The sequence below is a fragment of the Peromyscus eremicus genome, chromosome 1 (assembly GCF_949786415.1).
Source record: "Peromyscus eremicus chromosome 1, PerEre_H2_v1, whole genome shotgun sequence".
In the NCBI taxonomy this organism is placed as follows: Eukaryota; Metazoa; Chordata; class Mammalia; order Rodentia; family Cricetidae; genus Peromyscus; species Peromyscus eremicus.
In genome coordinates, this window is record NC_081416.1 from 174,427,091 (window position 1) to 174,447,695 (window position 20,605).

The window sequence follows — 20,605 nt, forward strand, 5'->3', positions numbered from 1 at the left end:
ATTGCATTGAATATGTAGATTGCTTTTGGGAAGATGGCCATTTTTACTATATTAATAGTACCGCTCCATGAGCACGAGAGCTCTTTCTATCTTCTATCTTCTCCAATTTCTTTCTTTAAAGACTTAGTTCTTGTCATACAGGTCTTTCACTTGCTTAGTTAAGGTTACCCCAAGGTATTTTATATTATTTGTGGCTATGGTAAAGGGTGATGTTTTTCTGATTTCTTTCTCAGCCCATTTATCATTTGTATATAGGAGGGCTACTGATTTTTTTTTTTTGAGTTAATCCTGTATCCTGCCACCTTACTGAAGGGGTTTATCAGCTGTAGGAGTTCCCTGGTAGAATTCTTGGTCACTATGTATAGTATCATATCATCTGCAAATAATGAAAGTTTGACTTCTTCCTTTCCAATTTGTATCCCCTTAATCTCCTTATGTTGTCTTATTGCTTTCACTAGAACTTTAAGTACTACATTGAATAGATATGGAGAGAGTGGGCAGCCTTGTCTTATTCTTGATTTTAGTGGAATCACTTTGCGATTCTCTCCATTTAGTTGAGGTTGGCTGTTTGCTTGCTGTATATTGCCTTTCTTATGTTTAGGTATGTTCCTTGAATCCCTGATCTCTCCAAAACCTTTATCATGAAGGAATGTTGGATTTTGTCAAAGGCTTTTTCAGCATCTAATGAGAAGGTCATGGTTATTTTTCCTTCAGTTTGTTTATATGGTGTATTACATTGAGAGATTTTCATATGTTGAACCATCCTCGAATCTCTGGGATGAAGCCTACTTGATCATGGTGGATAATTTTTTTTTTTCTGAGACAGGGTTTCTCTGTTTAGTTTTGGTTCCTGTCCTGGATCTTGCTCTGTAGACCAGGCTGGCCTCGAACTCAGATCTGTCTGGCTCTGCCTCTTGAGTGCTGGGATTAAGGGCGTGCGCCACCACTGCCTGGCTGGATAATTTTTTTGATGTGTTCTTGATTTCGATTTGTCAGTATTTTATTGAGTATTTTTGCATCAATGTTCATGAGGGATATTGGTCTGTAATTCTTTGTTCATCTTTGTGTAGTTTGGGTATCAGGATAACTGTAGCCTCATAAAGAGTTTGGCAATGTTCCTTCAGTTTCTATTGTGTGGAACAATTTGAGGAGTATTGGTATTAGTTCTTTGAAATTCTGGTGGAATTCTGTGCTGAAACCATCTGGCCCTGGGCATTTTTTGGTTGGAAGACATTTTTTTTTTTCAAGACAGGGTTTCTCTGAGTACTTTTTTTTTTTTTTTTTTTTGGTTTTTCGAGACAGGGTTTCTCTGTGTAGCTTTGCACCTTTTCCTGGAACTCACTTGGTAGCCCAGGCTGGCCTCGAACTCAGAGATCCGCCTGGCTCTGCCTCCCGAGTGCTGGGATTAAAGGCGTGCGCCAACACCGCCTGGCTTCTCTGAGTACTTTTGATGCCTTTCCTGGATCCTCGCTCTGTAGACCAGGCTGGCCTCAAACTCAGAGATCCGCCTGGCTCTGCCTCCCGAGTGCTGGGATTAAAGGCGTGCGCCAACACCGCCTGGCTTCTCTGAGTACTTTTGATGCCTTTCCTGGATCCTCGCTCTGTAGACCAGGCTGGCCTCAAACTCAGAGATCCGCCTGGCTCTGCCTCCCAAGTGCTGGGATTAAAGACATGCGCCACCACCATCTGGCTGGTTGGGAGACTTTTAATGACTGCCTCTATTTCTTCTAGGTTTTAGGTCTATTTAAATTGGTTATCTGGTCTTGATTTAATTTTGGTATGTGGTATCTATCCAGAAAGTTGTTCATTTCTTTTAGATTTTCCAATTTTGTAGAGTACAGGTTTTCACAGTATGACTTGATGATTCTTTGGATTTCCTCATTGTCTGTTATGTCCCCCCTTTATTTTCTGATTTTGTTAATTTGGATATTCTCTCTCTGCTTTTTGATTAATTTGGATAAAGTTTTGTCTATCTTGTTTTTTTCTTGAAGAACCAACTCTTTTTTTTGTATCATTCTTTGTTTTTATTTTATTGATTTTCGGCCCTCAATTTGATTATTTCCTGGTGTTTATTCCTCCTGGGTGAGTTTGCTCGTTCTTGTTCTAGAGCTTTCAGGTGTGCTAAGTCACTAGCGTGAGATTTCTCCAACTTCTTTATGTGGGCATTTAGTGCTATGAACTTTGCTCTTAGCACTGCTTTTATAGAGACTCATAAGTTTGGGTATGTTGTGCATTCATTTTCATTGAATTCTAGGAAGTCTTTAATTTCTTTCTTTAGTTATTCCTTGACCCATTGGTGATTCAGCTGAGCATTGTTCAGTTTCTACGATTTTTGTAGGTTTTCTGTAATTTGTGTTGTTGAATTCTGACATTAAGTATGGTGAGCTGATAAACTATGGGGGTTTATTCCAATTTTTTTTGTATCTGTTGAGATTTGCTTTGTGACTGAATATGTGGTCAGTTTTAGAGAAGGTTCCATGAGGTGCTGAGAAAGATGTATATATCTTTTTTTTTTTGGATAGGGTTTCTCTTTGTAGCTTTTTTTGGAGCCTGGCTTGGAACTCACTCTGTAGATCAGGCTGGCCTCGAACTCAGAGATCCACCTGCATATGCCTCCAAGTGATGGGATTAAAGGCATACTACTACTGCCTGGCCGAAGGTATAATCTTTTGTGTTTGGATGGAATGTTCTATGGATGTCTGGTAAGCCCATTTAAGTCATAACATCTGTTCTCTTCTTTCTCTGTTAAGTTTTTGTCTGGCAGACCTGTCCATTGGTGAAAGTGGGGTATTGAAGTCTTCCACTATTAGTGTGTGGGCCTTGGTGTGTGATTTAAGCTTTAGCAATGTTTCTTTTACAAATGTGGTTGTCCTTGTATTTGGGGCATAAATGTTCCAAACTGAGACTTCATCTTGATGGAGTTCTCCTGTGATGAATATGAAATGTCCTTCTCCATCTCTTTCAATTAATTTTAGTTTGAAGTCTATTTTGTTAGATATTAGGCTTAGGTCCATTTGATTGGAAAATCTTTTCCCAACCCTTTACTCTGAGGTAATGTCTGTTTTTGAGGTTGAGGTGTGTTTCTGTGTAGCAGAAGGGTAGATCCTGTTTTCTAATCCATCTTGTTAGCCTTTTTTTTTTTTTTTCCGGAGCTGAGGACTGAACCCAGGGCCTTGTGCTTGCTAGGCAAGCACTCTACCACTGAGCTAAATCCTCAACCCCTTGTTAGCCTTTTTTTTTTTAAAAAGGCAAATTAAGTCCACTGATACTAAAATATTAATGACCAGTGATAATTCTTATTTTTGGTATTGTTTTTGTTGTTGGTAGAGTGCATGTGTTTCCCTTCTCTGGTATTTGTTGGTATGGAATTATCTATTGCTTGTGTTTTCATGAGTGCAGCTAACTTCCTTGTGTTGGAGTTTTCCTTCTAGTACTTTCTGTAGGGCTGGATTTGTGGATAGATATCGTTTAAATCTAGTTTTGTCATGGGATATCTTATTTTCTGTCTATAGTGATTGAAAATTTTGCTGTGTATAGTACTCTGGGCTGGCATCTGTGATCTCTTTGTCTGAAAAATGTCTGTCCAGGACCTTCTGGCTTTCAGAGTTTCCATTGAGAAGTTGGGTGTAATTCTGTTAGGTCTTCCTTTATAACTTACTTGGCCTTTTTTCTTTGCAGCTCTTAATATTCTTTCTTCAGTATGTTTAGTGTCTTGATTATTATGTTACAAGGGGACTTTTTATTTTTTTTAGTTCAGTCTATTTGGTGTTCTGTGAGCTTCTTGTACCTTCATAGGCATGTCTTTAAGTTGGGAAAGGTTTTTTTCTATGATTTTGTTGAATATATTTTCTGTGCCTTTGAGCTGATATACTTCTCCTCCTTCTATCTCTATTCCTAGGTTTGGTCTTTTCATGGTATCCCAGACTTCCTGGATGTTTTATGTTAAAAATTTGCTGGATTTAACATTTCCTTTGGATCTATTTCCTTTATCCTATTCTCAACACCTGAGATTCTCTCTTCCATCTCTGTATTCTGTTGGTTATGCTTGCATCTGTAGTTTGTTAGTTTACTCAGATTTTCCTTTTCCAGAATCCCTCACTTTGTGTTTTCTTTATTGCTGCTATTTCAATTTTCAGGTTTGAACTGTTTCCTTTACCTGTTTGTTTTTTCTTGGTTTTCTTTAGGGACTTACTGATTTCTTCCATTTTTTTTGTTTCTTTTCCTCAATTTCTTTATTATGGATACGGTGTTCTGCCTGCATGTATGCCTGCAGGCCAGAAGAGGGCACTAGATCTCACTATAGATGGTTGTAAGCCACTATGTGGCTGATGGGAATTGAACTCAGGACCTCTGGAAGAGCAGGCAGTGCTCTTAACCTCTGAGGCATCTCTCCAGCCCTCTTCTCTTCGATTTCTTTAAGGGAATCTTTCATTTCCTCTTTGAGGGCCTCTATCATCTTCATAAAGTTATTTTTAAGGTCGTTTTCTTTTGCATCTGCATTTGCGTGTTCAGGTCTTGCTGTTGTAGCACCACTGGGTTCTGGTGGTGCCCTAATGCCCTTCATGTTGTTGCCTTTATTCTTACACTGCCGCCGTTTCCCCATCTAGGTTCGAGAGAGTTACAGGAACAGGTGTTGATTCTTCTGATGACTTTGTTGGATGGGACTTTTGTTCCTTTATTGTCTGTTGGTCTGAATGGCCCAGGGTTCTGGTGGTTGGCTGGTCCTCAGATCCAATAGGGTTGTCTCAACTGAGGTTTGTGGAGGTTTGGGTGCCTACATGCAGCATATCCTCCAATTCTTCTGCCTTGTGTGGTTTTTACTTGTGCCTATGGGGTCTGTTCTTCCTACTGGTGTGGGTTGTGCCTATGCAAATGGAGTCTTTTTCCAACTGGTGTAGGTGGTGCTCTTGCCTGTAGGGGCTGCTTTTCTTTCAACTAAAGTAGGTGGTGCTTGTATAGGGGCTGCTGAAGTTGTGGTGGATGGTTGGCCAAGTGGAGGATGATGGGCTCCATGTTTTTGGGCAGCAGAGTGGGTCATAGAGGTTACAGAATCTAGAGGATGTCAGGGTTGTTTGTGCATCTTGCCCACAGGTCTCTCACCTGTTGGCTGACTGCTGGGGACTGCTTACTACCATGCTTTTGTGCATTGTTCTCCTACCAAGGCAGAGGCCTGAGCCCCGTGTTGTATCAGAAGTCTGGAGTAATTGATGAGGAGTCTTGACTGTAGGATCTAGGGACTGGTGTACTTCTCTGACATGTTTCCCTTTAATCCTGAGCACTCCAGTGTAGGAGGAACTCCCAATGGCATCTCCAGTGACCTTAAGGCCCAGATAGAGACTCCAGATGGCCCAGAGAGCCAGGGCAGAGTGTTGGTATCATGGCTGAAAAGAGTGACACTCAGGAAAGTCTAAGGCTGAGAAGGCCCTTCCCCATCAAGAAGGGGTAACCCTGCTGCCTATGTGTACTACACATTCCATCCCAGCACTCAGGAGGCAGAGGGTGGGGTATCTCTGTGAGTTGGAAGCCAGTTTGCTTTACATAGTGAGACCCAGGACAGTCAGGACTATGTCTCAATTTAAAAAAGAGAATGAATGAATGAATGAAGGGATGATGGAAGTGGGAAGGAAAAAGGAGGACCACTTGACAGCAAACTGAGTAGAGGCCCATTTCCTGAGATGGTCACTGACCGGTGCAGGCCAAATTTGTTCTGTAAGGAGCTCCAAGTGAGCAGGAAACCCAAGAGGATGAATCCAAGACTCTGCTAATTTTCCAGCCTTCAACCAAATCAGCATTGGGAATATCTGCTCAATAAAGAAAGACATTCTGAACTGGGCCAGTGTTCCATAGGGTAGGCCTGCAGACCGAATGAAGCAACAGGGTGGGAGTTTCTGCTGGATGTGAGGAGCTGGGCAGGTCCTGGGTGGAGATACATTTAAGGCCATGTCCTTGGAGTAGAGCTTCAATACCAGTAGGGGTCTGTGTTAGATGGGAGAGCTTGTTGATATCCAGGGTGAGTTGGCTACAAAGGTTCCTGTGTACACGGTGAGGATGGAGTGGGAGGCACCTTGATTTCTGCCTGTTGCACTGTCCCTTTACTGCTTGGCTGGAGACAGAAGGAACCAAGAGGAAGGGAAGAGGACCTGGAACTTGTAAACATTGCCCAAGGTTTCTGCCCATTGCCAGCCTTGCAGTGCCGACAGTATCACCTCAGCACAGCAACTGTTTGCATGTTTATTGTAATGTTGAGAACACTTAGAGGCACAGGAGACACAGAGGCAGGTAGAGTCCATAGAGTGATTCCTGCTCTCAAGGACATAGGAGAAAATGCTCCAAAGGCTTAATGAGTAAGATGTAAGGTATGTGGAGCTTCTCTGCTCCATTTCTTACCTTCCAGGTTCTCAAGTACATGAACTTACTCCAGTAGCATCACATTCCAGTATGCTTCCATGTCCGCCAGTGCATAGGTGTCTCCCAAAAGATCTAGCCAATTCAAGAAACTTAAGCCCCCATATTCCCCAAGTCCCCCCCATCGCATCCAGATTTCCAACTGCCTTCTTCAATTGCACCTTTGGAAACAGGTATCTAGATGCCTCAAGAGCCTACAAGGAACTTAAGTCTGTAAATGTCTTGAAGTCCACTAGTGCACTCAGGAATTCCAATACAATCAAAGCTCCAAAAGCATACATCCTCTGTAAGCAAACTGAGTCTCCAAATGTCTCAAAGTCCCCTATTTCCTCCAGGAACACTAATCCAATCAAGTCTCCAGTGGCACTCAGCTCCTGAAGAGAGCCTAGGTCCCCAAGTATTTTAAAAAATACTATAAAATATTATGTTTTTGAAACAATCTCTCATGTGGACCACACTGGCCTGAAACTAATATACATTAGTCTGCATCAGTCTCACATATCCTGAGATTAAGGAAGTGAACCCCCATACCTCTTCCTTGATATAAAGATTTCTTGTTATGGACTGGTCCAGGGTGAGAGGTATTGTGGAGTCAGGATGTAACTCCAAGACTAGGAGTCCTCCCATGTGTCCAGATCCTCACCCATGTGTCCAGATTCTCACATATCCATTGCCAGAGCTGCACAGAAGTTGGGTATGAGTATTTTGCATCATCTTTTCTTTGGGATTCAGCTGTGGGGGAACCTGGAGTTTCCACTGAGACTGAAACTTCAACCACTGCTAGGTCACTCTGGGTTTCACCTCCTGCGGGTTGACCAAGGTCTGTAGCTGTAACTGGGCCTTGAACATCAAGCAGGTCCTCTACTGGACTATACCTGGTACCCATCCAGGCCAGATTATCATGGAAAGAAACTTTCAGAGCTTTCAGGCTGGAGGTCAGTTTGGGAAAAGAGCCCACAGTGGATGTACCTGGAGACATAGACTCTACATTGACAGACGCAAGGACAAATAAGTGACCATGGGAATGGGTTGACCCTGAAACTTCTTCAGAGCATCCACTTATCTCTGGCTGTCCTTCTGGAACATTCTCTGGATTCTTCAATTTGTACTTAGCATGTTGGTTCTTGCGCCAGATATGGAAAGACAAAAAAGGTGTCAGAAATAACTCAGTGCATGCACTGGGTGAGTATGCTGGATGGAAATCTTGGCTCTGGCAACTACCAACAAAAACACACAGAGGTCTGGGGCTTTAGATTCATAAAAGGAGGTAGGATGGCAGGATGGGTATGAGCTGACACTAAGGTGCTAGGGAAAGTTCAGCTAGAACATGATAAAATGGCTCCATAGTGGTACCCAAGTTGACAGGGCAAAAACTGGGTCCAACCATGGATGGGCAAAGGTCCAACTTCCATGACTGTGCCAAGCTGCCCCAAGCATTGAGGAATCACCGAGACTGTGGGATTCTGTTCAGTGTATAGGAATCATGATTATTCCAGATGCTGGAGAGAGGGACAAGACAGACATGAATCTCATACTCAGTCATAAAAATCATTACTGCAAGCACCACAGGTTGATCCAAGCTTGGGTACATGCACTGATCAAAATGCTCTTGGAGCAGGAGCTTTTGTTGCTTGAGTACAGTTTGTCCCTTCAGTTACTACTTTGGAGCTTCAGGGTGGACTTGCTGGTTACCATATGCATCTGATGACACCATAGGCCCTAGGGAAACCTCATAACTGGAATTCACTGAGAAACTCTAGGATATCTGGTGACTAGAGCTTTAGTTCCTAATGTTGGGAAACTGGATACACTAGGGGATGTGGATGCATTGGGAGACTTGGTTTCATTGATGGTCCTGGGAACACTTGGGGACCTAGACACCTTTCAGGGTCTGGGTGCCACTCAGATGTTAGAAAAGTTAGGACCATTTATTTACTGCCTCTGCATGCCACATTGGTACAGCATGCCTATTTCTCACAAAGAAAATTAAAGTGTGTGTGGTGGCAATTGCCTGTGATCCCTATACTCTGTTAGTTGAAGGCAGTAGTGTCAGGATCCCCACGATCAAGAGTTCTTCAATGAAATGGAACAGTGGGCATTGCTCAAGTAGTGAAGCTGTGACACTTCATCTAGAGTCATCCAACTGACAGATGCTCAGTAAAGCGCTGGTACCTATAGCCAGTGGAGCCCGGATGATTCTCTGTGCCTGAGAATGTGTTGCCTGACTGAGTCTCCCTTCCTGTTCCAGCATCCTGGGTGGCTGCCTCCGGAGCTGCTGTTGAAACTGTGCTGGAATCTGTAGAACAGACTGGGTCTGGATCTCTGGCTGTAGATGCATGTGCAGATGATGCACAGTCCACTGATGGTCCTAGGATTTTTTCATCTCCTGCTGGACCTTGGCCACCTTGTGCACACTTTTGGGCTGCACATAAGAGACCCTCATTGCTGTGATCAAGGGAAAAGATTGACTCTAGTTCTGGGAAAATGATTGGGTTGATTGACAGAGGAGAGCTGCCTTCAGATGGTCTTTCTCACCTGGACAAAATGGATTCTGAGTTGTGTGAAATACAGGAGCGACTTAGTTGAGGAGAACTGACACCGGACAGTCTCGGGGACAAAGAATCCTCCCAGGCTGAGACCATGAGAAGGACAGAACTTTTGGGGCTGACAGATTTAGAATGGGAATCTTAGACTCCCTTCCGTGGTAGTTCTGTAGCTGCCTTCCTCTGCTGCATCTTCTACCTAGATCTCTTATTGCTTTTGGAGATCTCCTCAGAGGTACAATCAATATTGGAGAAGATGGCTCTCTGGTCTCAAGAATTGCTCAAGTGGCTGACTTGAGGAGGGGAGCTCATAAGAGATGGTCTGTGACACATGCAGAAGATGGATTCTGAGTTTGGGGCAGTACTCAAAGGGCTTGTTAGAGCTGGAGCTCTCACACCAGACGGTCTCCTGCATAGAATCTGAGCTGGCTGACCTGGCAAGACGGACACAATCTTTGGGAGGGCCAGACCTGCCCGGTGATTGGTGACCTCGATTCCCAGGGAGTTCTGTACCCTTCTTCCTCTGCTGCCACTCCCTAGATGAGCTCTTCCAGAAGAATTTCTCCTCAGGTGGCCTGTTAAATGATGGAGAGCTTAGATTCCTCATCTGAGGAGACACTGAGGGGCTGAGATGAGGTGAATGGCTGGCACCCAAAGGTTTCGGGCACACAGAACCTGCGCTGGCAGATGGACAATAGGGACACATCCTTTTGTGGAGGAAGGCTTCTCATGAGATCCACATTCAGGCTTTTCAGATAGTTTGGGAGCCTTCTACAGGTTCTTCCTAGCTCCTTTATTCTTGAACTAATTGTAGAGGGATAAAGAAATAAAGAGATCAGTTGATATCTGGGCCTGAGTTAGGTCCCAAACATAAAGTTGCAGGATGAAAAGTCTAGACCTTGGTCTCTATCACAGAACTCCAAGGTTCATGGACACAAGAAGGATGAAGGCAGGATTAGCTGCACCTGAAACAGAGGAAATAAGCTTTTAATAGAGGTTGGGAGTCTTGAGGGAGCCCTCATGTCTAAGCCATTAGGCTACTGTGGGGTTCCATTATCCCTCTGCATTGCACCTGGATTCTACACTAAGTGGCTAACGGGATTGCAAATCCAACTTTGGATGCACCTTCATCACCATTTTGCAATCTGTTACTAGGCAAGGTGTCCCAAGCAGTGGAAGGACACTACAATTGTGGGAGTCAGAGACGTGTACAGGTGACTCCTGGGGTAGAGGTGATCTGACTAGGGGAGAGGGAGAGACAAATCTGACTAGAAGAGAGGGAGAGACAAGAGAGACCAAACCTTATTATTGTGCTCCTTCATGCCAAACTCTTGAGCCATTGCTACGTGTTGATCCTGGACTGGGTACATGCACTTTTGAAAATGTTCTTGCAGGACTAGCTTTTGTTCCTGGGTGAACACTTTGCTTTTCATCTGCTGCCTCCTTGGATCCTTGGGAGAATCTTGTGATCTTGCAGGGACTTGAGAATGCAGGAGGAGATCTTGTGGACATGGTGGACCTGAGGCACCTGGGAAAACTTTGTAAGTCTGGGTTCACTGGAGAACCACAGGGCTGGTTACTTGGAAGTAAAAGGGGCCTCCACTCATTTCAAGTGGTGATGGGAAGTTTAGAAGAGGATGTCAGACCCCTGCTGTGGGGCTCCAGGAAGTGGGGAATATAAAACCTGGATGCTGAGAAGTGAACTGAGTCCTCAGTACATGCTCTTTACTTGTTAGCCATCTAACGCATCCAAGATAATGATTTTCTTAATATTGTGGCACATTATAAAGTAGTTAGACATGTGGAGTTGGATTAAAATGACTTTACTGATTTTAAAGATAAGGTATGAATAACATACTAGATTAATACAACTATTAATTCAGAAGAGAATTTGGGCCAGGTGTATTATTAGCTCACAACTAGAACCTGAACACCCAAAAGAAAGAGGATAGCTAGAATGTATATGTCAGTGTAGACTACATAAAGAACTCTCACAATAGCTGTACAATATTATATATTGTGTATATAAACAAATATACAAACAATATATAATATATAACATAGAATATATAATATCTATATAATATGTATATTATATGTCTGTTAGTTATTTTACAAAGTTAAGTCTGAAAATACTACAATTAAAGTCCTCAAAAAAAATCTAAGTCTGGTGAGAAAATTCTCAGCTACAAATTGGAATTACAGAATCTGGAGAGAAAAGCAAGTGGTTTAATGAGCGGTAAAAGCCAGCTTGGGAAACAGATTTTTTTTCTCACAAAGAAATCTCCCATTCAGTGGGCCCATTCAATGTTGGAGAAGATGTCTGTTTGGTCTAGGGAATTGCTCAAGTGGCTGACTTGAGGAGGGGAGCTCATAACTGATGGTCTGTGACACATGCAGAAGATGGATTCTGAGTTTGGGGCAGTACTCGAAGGGCTCAGTAGAGCTGGAGCTCTCACACCAGATGGTCTCATGCATAGAATCTGAGCTGGATGACCTGGCAAGACGGACACAATCTTTCGGAGGGCCAGCCTTACCAGGTGATTGGTGAAACTTGCTTCCCAGGGAGTTCTGTACCCTTCCTTCTCTGCTGCCACTCCGTAGCTAATCTCCTCCTGAAGCACTTCTCCTCAAAAGGCCTGTTCAATGATGTAGAGCTTAGAATCTTCATTTCAGGAGCTACTCTAAGGCTGAGTTGAGGCAGATGGCTGAAACCCAAAGGAATCTGGCACACAGAACCTGCACTGGCCATAGGGACTGGAGGGACACTGCCTGGAGGATAGGCAGGCCTACCATGACATGCAATTTCACGCTTCCTAGGTTGTTTTGGAGCTTCTAATTTTTCCTAGCCCGGTTGTTCTTGAACCAGATGTAGAAGGACAAAGGAGCTGAGATCTGGGCCTCATTTAGGTCCCAAACCCAAAGGTGCTGGATAAAAAACCTCGACATGGTCTCTATCACAGAACTCTAACATTCATGGACACAAGAAGGATAAAGGCAGCATGAACTGCACTTGAAACTGAACGAGGAAAAAAGCTTTTAATAGATGTTGGGAGTTTGGAGGGAGCCCTCATGTCTAGGCCACTATGACATTATTGGGCATTGTTATCCCTCTGCATTGCACCTGGATTCTACACTAAGTGGATAACCGGATTGCAAATACAACTTTGGATCACCTTCATCACAATTTTGCAATCTGTTTCTGGGCCAAGGTGCCTCAAGCAATGGAAGGACTTTACAATTGTGGGAGTCAGAGACATGTACAGGTGACTCCTGGGGTAGAGGTGATCTGACTAGGGGAGAGGGAGAGACAAGAGGGACTGAACCTTGTTATTGTGCTCCTTCACTCCACACTCGTGAGCTTTGTCATGTGTTGTTCCTGGTTTGGGTACACGCACTTTTGAAAATGTTCTTGCAGGACTAGCTTTTGTTCCTGGGTGAACACTTTGCTTTTTATCTGCTGCCTCCTTGAATCCCTAGGAGAATCTTGTGATCTTGCAGGGACTTGAGAATTCAGGAGGAGATCTTGTGGACATGGTGGACCTGAGGCACCTGGGCAAACTTGTAAGTCTGGGTTCAGTGGAGAACTACAGGGTTGATTACTTGGAAGTAAAAGTTGCCTCCATTCATTCCAAATAGTGATGGGAAGTTTAGAAGAGGATGTCAGACCCCTGCAGTGGAGGTAGCGGAATTGGGGAATATAATACATGGATGCTGAGAAGTGACCTGAGTCCTCAGTACATGCTCTGTACTTCTGAGCCATCATAGGCACCCAAGTTTTTGATTTTCTTAATATTGTGGCACATTATAAAGTAGTAAGAGTGACATGTGGAGTTGGATTCAAATGACTATTGATTTAAAGATAAGGTGTGAATAACCCAATAAGTTAATAGAACTTATTAATTCAGCACAGAAGTTCATAGTTCGGCCATGTATATTAGCTCACTGAACGACTCTCAACACGCATGACGAAGAAAGTGGATTGCTAGAACATATAGGCCAGCCTGGACTATGATAGGACTGCTCTTTCACAATAGCTGTACAATTTTATATATTGTGTGTATGTAAATACATATATGAACACACAACATATGTAGTATATAAGGTATAAGAGAATACACAATACATGTAATACATAAATGATACACATATTACAGTTATTTTACACAGTTAAACCTGAATAGAAACAAATAAAAAAATCAAGACACTGAAAAAAAATATGTAAGTCTGGTGACAATTCTCACAGAAAAATTGGGATCATAGTTTTGTGTGAACAAAGGCAGGCGGTTCAGTGAGCACTAAATGCCACCTTGGGATACCTAGAGGTAGATATTTTTGTCACAGGAAAATGAAAGTGTGTGTGGTAGATCCCGTCTGTGAATCATAAACTCTGGTAGTTGAAGGCAGTAGTGTCAGGATCCCCATGATCAAGAGTTCTTCAATGAAATCAAACAGTGGGCATTGCTCAAGTAGTGAAGCTGTGACACTTGATCTAGAGTCATCCAACTGACAGATGCTCAGTAAAGCGCTGGTACCTATAGCCAGTGGAGCCCGGATGATTCTCTGTGCCTGAGAATGTGTTGCCTGACTGAGTCTCCCTTCCTGTTCCAGCATCCTGGGTGGCTGCCTCCGGAGCTGCTGTTGAAACTGTGCTGGAATCTGTAGAACAGACTGGGTCTGGATCTCTGGCTGTAGATGCATGTGCAGATGATGCGCAGTCGACTGATGGTCCTAGGATTCTGTGATCTCCTGCTGGACCTTGGCCAGCTAGTGCACCCTTCTGGGCTGCACATGAGACTCTTATTGGTGTGATGAATGGAAAAGATGGAATCCGGGTTTGTGAAAGTACTTTGGCTGAGTGGAGGAGGAGAACTTCTGTCAGATGGTCTCTCCCACCTGGACAGAATGGATTCTGACTTGTATGAAATTCAGGACTGGCTGACTTGAGGAGGAGAACTGACACCAATATGTCTAGGGACAAGGAATCCTCTTCGTCAGAGGCCATGAAAAGGACAGAGCCATTGTGGCTGGCAGATTTAGAATGGGAGACTTGGACTCCCTTCCTTGGTAGTTCTGTACCCTCTTCCTCTGCTGCATCTTCTACCTAGATCTTATTGCTTTTGGAGATCTCCTCAGGGGTTCAGTTACTTTTGGAGAAGAAGGTGCTTTTCTCTAGGGAATTGCTCAAGTGGCTGACTTGAGGAGGGGAGCTCATAACTGTTGGTCTGTGACACATCCAGAAGATGGAATCTGAGTTTGGGGCAATGTCGAATAGCTGAGTAGACCTGGAGCTCTCACACCAGATGGTGTCATGCATAGAATCTGAGCTGGCTGACCTGGCAAGAGGGACACAATCTTTGGGGAAAGGGCCAGCCCTACCAGGTGATTGGGAAATCTTGCTTCCCGGGGAGTTCTATACCCTTCTTCTGTATCCACTCCCTAGCTGAGTTCTTCCTGAAGCACTTCTCAAAGGCATGTTTAAAGATGTAGAGCTTGGCTTCCTCATCTCAGAAGCTACTGAGGGGCTGAGTTGAGGTAGAAGATGGATACCCAATGGGTTCTGGCACTCGGGACCTGAACTGGCAGATGGGTCAAGAGGGACACATCCTCTGGGGGAATACTAGTCTATCATGAGATCCACATTCAGGCTTCCCAGATACTTTTGGAGCCTTCTGATTCTGCCTAGACTGGTTGTACCTGATTCACATTTAGAGGGACAAGGAAATGAGATGAATTGAGATCAGGGCCCCATTTAGTTGCCAAAGCTAAAAATCCTGGATGAAAAGCCTAGAATTTGGTCTCTATCACAGAACTCTAAGGTTCATGGACACAAGAAGGATGAAGGCAGGATTAGCTGCACCTGAAACAGAGGAAAGAAGCTTTTAATAGAGGTTGGGAGTCTTGAGGGAGCCCTCATGTCTAAGCCATTAGGCTACTGTGGGGTTCCATTATCCCTCTGCATTGCACCTGGATTCTACACTAAGTGGCTAACGGGATTGCAAATCCAACTTTGGATGCACCTTCATCACCATTCTGCAATCTGTTTCTGGGCCAAGGTGCCCCAACCAATGGAAGGACACTATAATTGTGCGAGTCAGAGACATGTACAGGTGACTAGGGTAGAGGCGATCTGACTAGGGGAGAGGGAGAGACAAGTGGGACAGAACCTTGTTATTGTGCTCCTTCAAGCTACACTCGTGAGCCATTGACACGAGTTGTTCCTGGCTTGGGTACATGCGTGTTTGAAAATGTGTTTGGAGGACTAGCTTTTGTTCCTGAGTGAACACTTTCCTTTTCTTCTGCTGCATCCTTGGATCCCTTGGAGAATCTTATGAACTTCAGGGATTTGTGAATCCAGGAGGAGATCTTGAGGATATGGTAAACCTGAGGCACCTGGGCAAACTTGTAAGTCTGGGTTCAGTGGAGAACTGAAGGGTTGATTACTTGGAAGTAAAAGTTGCCTCCACTCATTCCAAATGGTGATGGGAAGTTTAGAAGAGTATGTCAGACCCCTGCAGTGGAGGTGCAGGAATTGGAGAATATAAAACATGGACGCTGAGAATTGACCTGAGTCCTCAGTACATGTTCTTTACTTCTGAGCCATCACAGGCACCCAAGATTTTGGTTTTCTTAATATTGTGGCACATTTGGTTTTCTTAATATAGTAGGAGAGACATGTGGAGTTGGATTCAAATGACTTTATTGATTTAAAGATAAGGTATGACAATAACACAGTAGATTAATACAACTCATTAATTCAGGAGAGAAGTTCATAGTTAGGCCAGGTGTATTATTAGCTCAGAACTAGACTCTCAACACCCAGGTTGAAGTAAGAGGATTGATAGATTGTGTAGGTCAGTGTAGAGTATGTAAGGAATGGCTTTCTCACAATAGCTGTTCAATTCTCATATGTTGTATATATATGTTTATATGTACAATATATAATAGTCAAATATCTAATATAAAACATAATACATATAATATATATCATATTATACATGTTTTTACACAGTTAAGGACAAAAAGAAAAAAAAGCTATAAAGTCCCTGACAAAATATCTAAGTTGGATGTCAACATTGTCAGTGACAAATTTGAATCACAAACTTCTAGGGACAAATCAGGCAGTTCATAGAGTGGTATAGCCCTGCTTGGGATACAGAGATAAATGTTTTCCCTCACAAAGAAAAATCTGTGTGGTGGCAATGGCCTGTGATCCAAATGCTTTAGTAATTGATGGTAGGAGTGCCAGGATCCCCAGGATCAAGAGTTCTTAAAAGGTGTCAAGCAGTGAGCAGTGCTCAAAGAAGTCAGGCTGTGACACTTCATCTAGAGAGTCATGCAGTTGAGAGATGCTCAGTAAAGCGCTGGTACCTATAGCCAGTGGAGCCCGGATGATTCTCTGTGCCTGAGAATGTGTTGCCTGACTGAGTCTCCCTTCCTGTTCCAGCATCCTGGGTGGCTGCCTCCGGAGCTGCTGTTGAAACTGTGCTGGAATCGGGAGAATGGACTGGGTCTGGATCTCTGGCTGGAGCTGCATGTGCAGATGATGCACAGTCCACTGATGGACCTAGGATTCTGTGATCTCCTGCTGGATCTTGGCCAGCTAGTGCACACTTCTGAGCTGCACCTGAGACTCTCATTGGTGTGATGAATGGAATAGATGCATTCTGGGTCTGTGAAAATACTGGGTCTGAGTGGAAATGGAGAGCTGGCTTCGGATGGTCTTTCCCACTTGGACAGAATGGATTCTGAGTTGTTGAAATTCAGGAGGGGCTGACTTGAGAACTGACATCACTTTGTCTAGGGATAAGGAATCCTCTTTGTCAGAGGCCATGAAAAGGACAGAACCTTTGTGGCTGGCAGATTTAGAATGGGAGACTTGGACTCCCTTCCATGGTATTTCTGTAGCCTTCCTCTGCTGCATCTTCCACCTAGATCTTTTATTGCTTTTGGAGATCTCCTCAGGAGTCCAGTTACTTTTGGAGAAGATGTCTGTTTGGTCTAGGGAATTGCTCAAGTGGCTGACTTGAGGAGGAGAGCTCATAACTGATGGTCTGTGACACAAGCAGAAGATGGATTTTGAGTTTGGGGCAATGTCGAATACCTCAGTAGAGCTGTAGCGCTCTCACCAGATGGTTTCATGCATAGTCATGCTGTCTGACCTGGAAAGAGGGACACAATCTTTGGGGAAAGGGCCAGCCCTACCAGGTGATTGGTGAAAATGCTTCCCAGGGAGTTCTATACCCTTCTTCCTTGCAGCCACTCTCTAGGTGAGTTCTTCCTGAAGCACTTCTCAAAGACCTGTTTAAAGATATAGAGCTTGGCTTCCTCATTTCAGAAGCTACTGGGGGGCTGAGTTGAGGCAGAAGACGAATACCCACAGGGTTCTGGCACTCTGGACCTTCACTGGCAGATGGGTCAAGAGGGACACATCCTCTGGGGGAATACTAGTCTATCATGAGATCCACATTCAGGCTTCCCAGATACTTTTGGAGCCTTCTTCTGATTCTGCCTAGACTGGTTGTACTTGATTCACATTTAGAGGGACAAGGAAATGAAGAGATGAATTGAGATCAGGGCCCCATTTAGTTGCCAAACCTAAAGATGCTGGATGAAAATCTTAGAACTTGGTCTCTATCACAGAACTGTAAAGTTCATGGACACAAGAAGGATGAAGGCTGGATAAGCTGCACCTGAAACCCACCAAGGGAAAAAGCTTTTAATAGAGATTGGGTGTCTTGAGGGAGCCCTCATGTCTAGTGGGGTTCTATTATTCCTCTGCATTGCACCTGGATTCTACACTAAGTGGCTAACGGGATTGCAAATCCAACTTTGGATGCACATTCATCACCATTCTGCAATCTGTTTCTGGGCCAAGGTGCCCCTAGCAATGGAAGGACTCTACAGTTGTGGGAGTCAGAGATGTGTACAGGTGACTCCTGGGGTAGAGACAAAAAGGACCAAACTGTGATATTCTCCTTCACGCCATACTTGTGAGCTTTGTCATGTGATGTTCCTGGCTTGGGTACATGCACTTTTGAAAATGTTCCTGCAGGACTAGCTTTTGTTCCTGAGTGAACACTTTGCTTTTCTTCTGCTGCATCCTTGGATCCCTGGGAGAATCTTGTGAACTTCATGGACTTGAGATTCCAGGAGGAGATCTTGTGGACATGGTGGACCTGAGGCACCTGGGCAAACTTGTAAGTCTGGGTTCAGTGGAGAACTACAGGGTTGATTACTTGGAAGTAAAAGTTGCCTCCACTCATTCCAAATAGTGATGGGAAGTTTAGAAGAGGATCTCAGACCCCTGCAGTGGAGGTCCCGGAATTAGGGAATATAATACAGGGATGCTAAGAAGGGAACTTGGTCCTCAGTACGTGCTCTTTACTTCTGAGCCATCACAGGCACCCAAGATTTTGATTTAATATTGTGGCACATTATAAAGTAGTAAGAGTGACATGTGGAGTTGGATTCAAATGACTTTATGGATTTAAAGATAAGGTGTGAATAACCCAATAAGTTAATAGAACTCATTAATTCAGCACAGAAGTTCATAGTTTGTCCATGTATATTAGCTCACTGAACGACTCTCAACACGCATGACGAAGAAAGTGGATTGCTAGAATATATAGGCCAGTCTGGACTACGATAGGACTGCTCTTTCACAATAGCTGTACAATTTTTTATATTGTGTGTATGTAAATACATATATGAACACACAACATATGTAGTATATAATGTATAAGAGAACATACAATACATGTAATACATAAATGATACACATATTACAGTTATTTTACACATAAATTGTTGAATAGAAACGAAACAAATTCAAGACACTGAAAAAAATATCTAGGTCTGGTGACAATTCTCACAGAAAAATTGGGATCACAGTTTTGTGTGAACAAAGGCAGGCAGTTCAGTGAGCACTAAATGCCAGCTTGGGATACCTAGAGGTAGATATTTTTGTCACAGGACAATGAAAGTGTGTGTGGTGGCTCCCGTCTGTAAATCATAAACTCTGTTAGTTGAAGGCAGTAGTGTCAGGATCCCCACGATCAAGAGTTCTTCAATGAAATGGAACAGTGGGCATTGCTCAAGTAGTGAAGCTATGACACTTCATCTAGAGTCATCCAACTGACAGATGCTCAGTAAAGCGCTGGTACCTATAGCCAGTGGAGCCCGGATGATTCTCTGTGTCTGAGAATGTGTTGCCTGACTGGGTCTCCCTTCCTCTTCCAGCATCCTGGGTGGCTGCCTCCGGAGCTGCTGTAGAAACTGTGCTGGAATCTGGAGAACAGACTGGGTCTGGATCTCTGGCTGGAGATGCATGGGCAGATGATGCACAGTCCACCGATGGACGGAGGATTCTGTTTGCTCCTGCTGGATCTCGGCCAGGTTTTGCACATTTTTGGGCTGCACACAGTAAACTCTTTTGATGTGATGAGTAGAAAAGATGGATTCTGGGTTTGTGAAAATACTTGGGCTGAGTGGAGGAGGAGAACTTCTGTCAGATGGTCTCTCCCACCTGGACATAATGGATCCTGAGTTGTGTGAAATACAGGACTGGCTGACTTGAGGAGAACTGACACCAGTATGTCTAAGGACAAGGAATCCTCTTCGTCAGAGGCCATGAAAAGGACAGAGTCATTGTGGCTGGCAGATTTAGAATGGGAGACTTGGACTCCCTTCCATGGTATTTCTGTTACCTTCTTCCTCTGCTGCATCTTCTACCTAGATCTCTTATTGCTTTTGGAGATCTCCTCAGGGGTCCAGTTACTTTTGGAGAAGATGTCTGTTTGGTCTAGGGAATTGCTCAAGTGGCTGACTTGAGGGGGGGGAGCTCATAACTGATGGTCTGTGACACATGCAGAAGATGGATTGAGTTTGGGGCAATGTCGAAGGGTTCAGTAGAGCTGGAGCTCTCACACCAGATGGTCTCATGCATAGAGTCTGAGCTGGCTGACCCGGCAAGAGGGACACAATCTTTGGGGAAAGGGCCAGCCCTACCAGGTGATTGGTGAAACTTGCTTCCTGGGGAGTTCTATACCCTTCTTCCTCTGAAGCCACTCCCTAGCTGAGGTCTTCCTGAAGCACTTCTCCTCAAAGGCCTGTTTAAAGATGTAGAGCTTTGCTTACTCACCTCAGAAGCTACTAGGAGGCTGAGTGGAGGCAGATGACAGATACCCACAGGGTTCTGGCACTCGGGACCTTCACTGGCTGATGGGTCAAGAGGGACACATCCTCTGAGGGAATACAGGTCTATCATGAGATCCACATTCAGACTTCCCAGATAGTTTGGATCCTTCTGAATCTGCCTAGACTGGTTGTACTTGATCAGATTTAGATGGACAAAGGAATGAAGAGATGAGTTTAGATCTTGGCCCCATTTAGGTCCCAAACATGGAGATGCTGGATGAAAAGCCTGGACCTTGTCTCTATCACAGAACTATGCAGTTTATGGACACAAGAAGGATGAAGGCTGGATGAGCTGTACCTGAAACAGAGGAAAGAAACTTTTAATAGAGGTTGGGAGTCTTGAGGGAGCCCTCATGTCTAGGCAATTAAGCTACTGTGGGGTTCCATTTTCCCTCTGCATTTCACCTGGATTCTACACTAAGTGGCTAACGGGATTGCAAATCCAACTTTGGATGCAT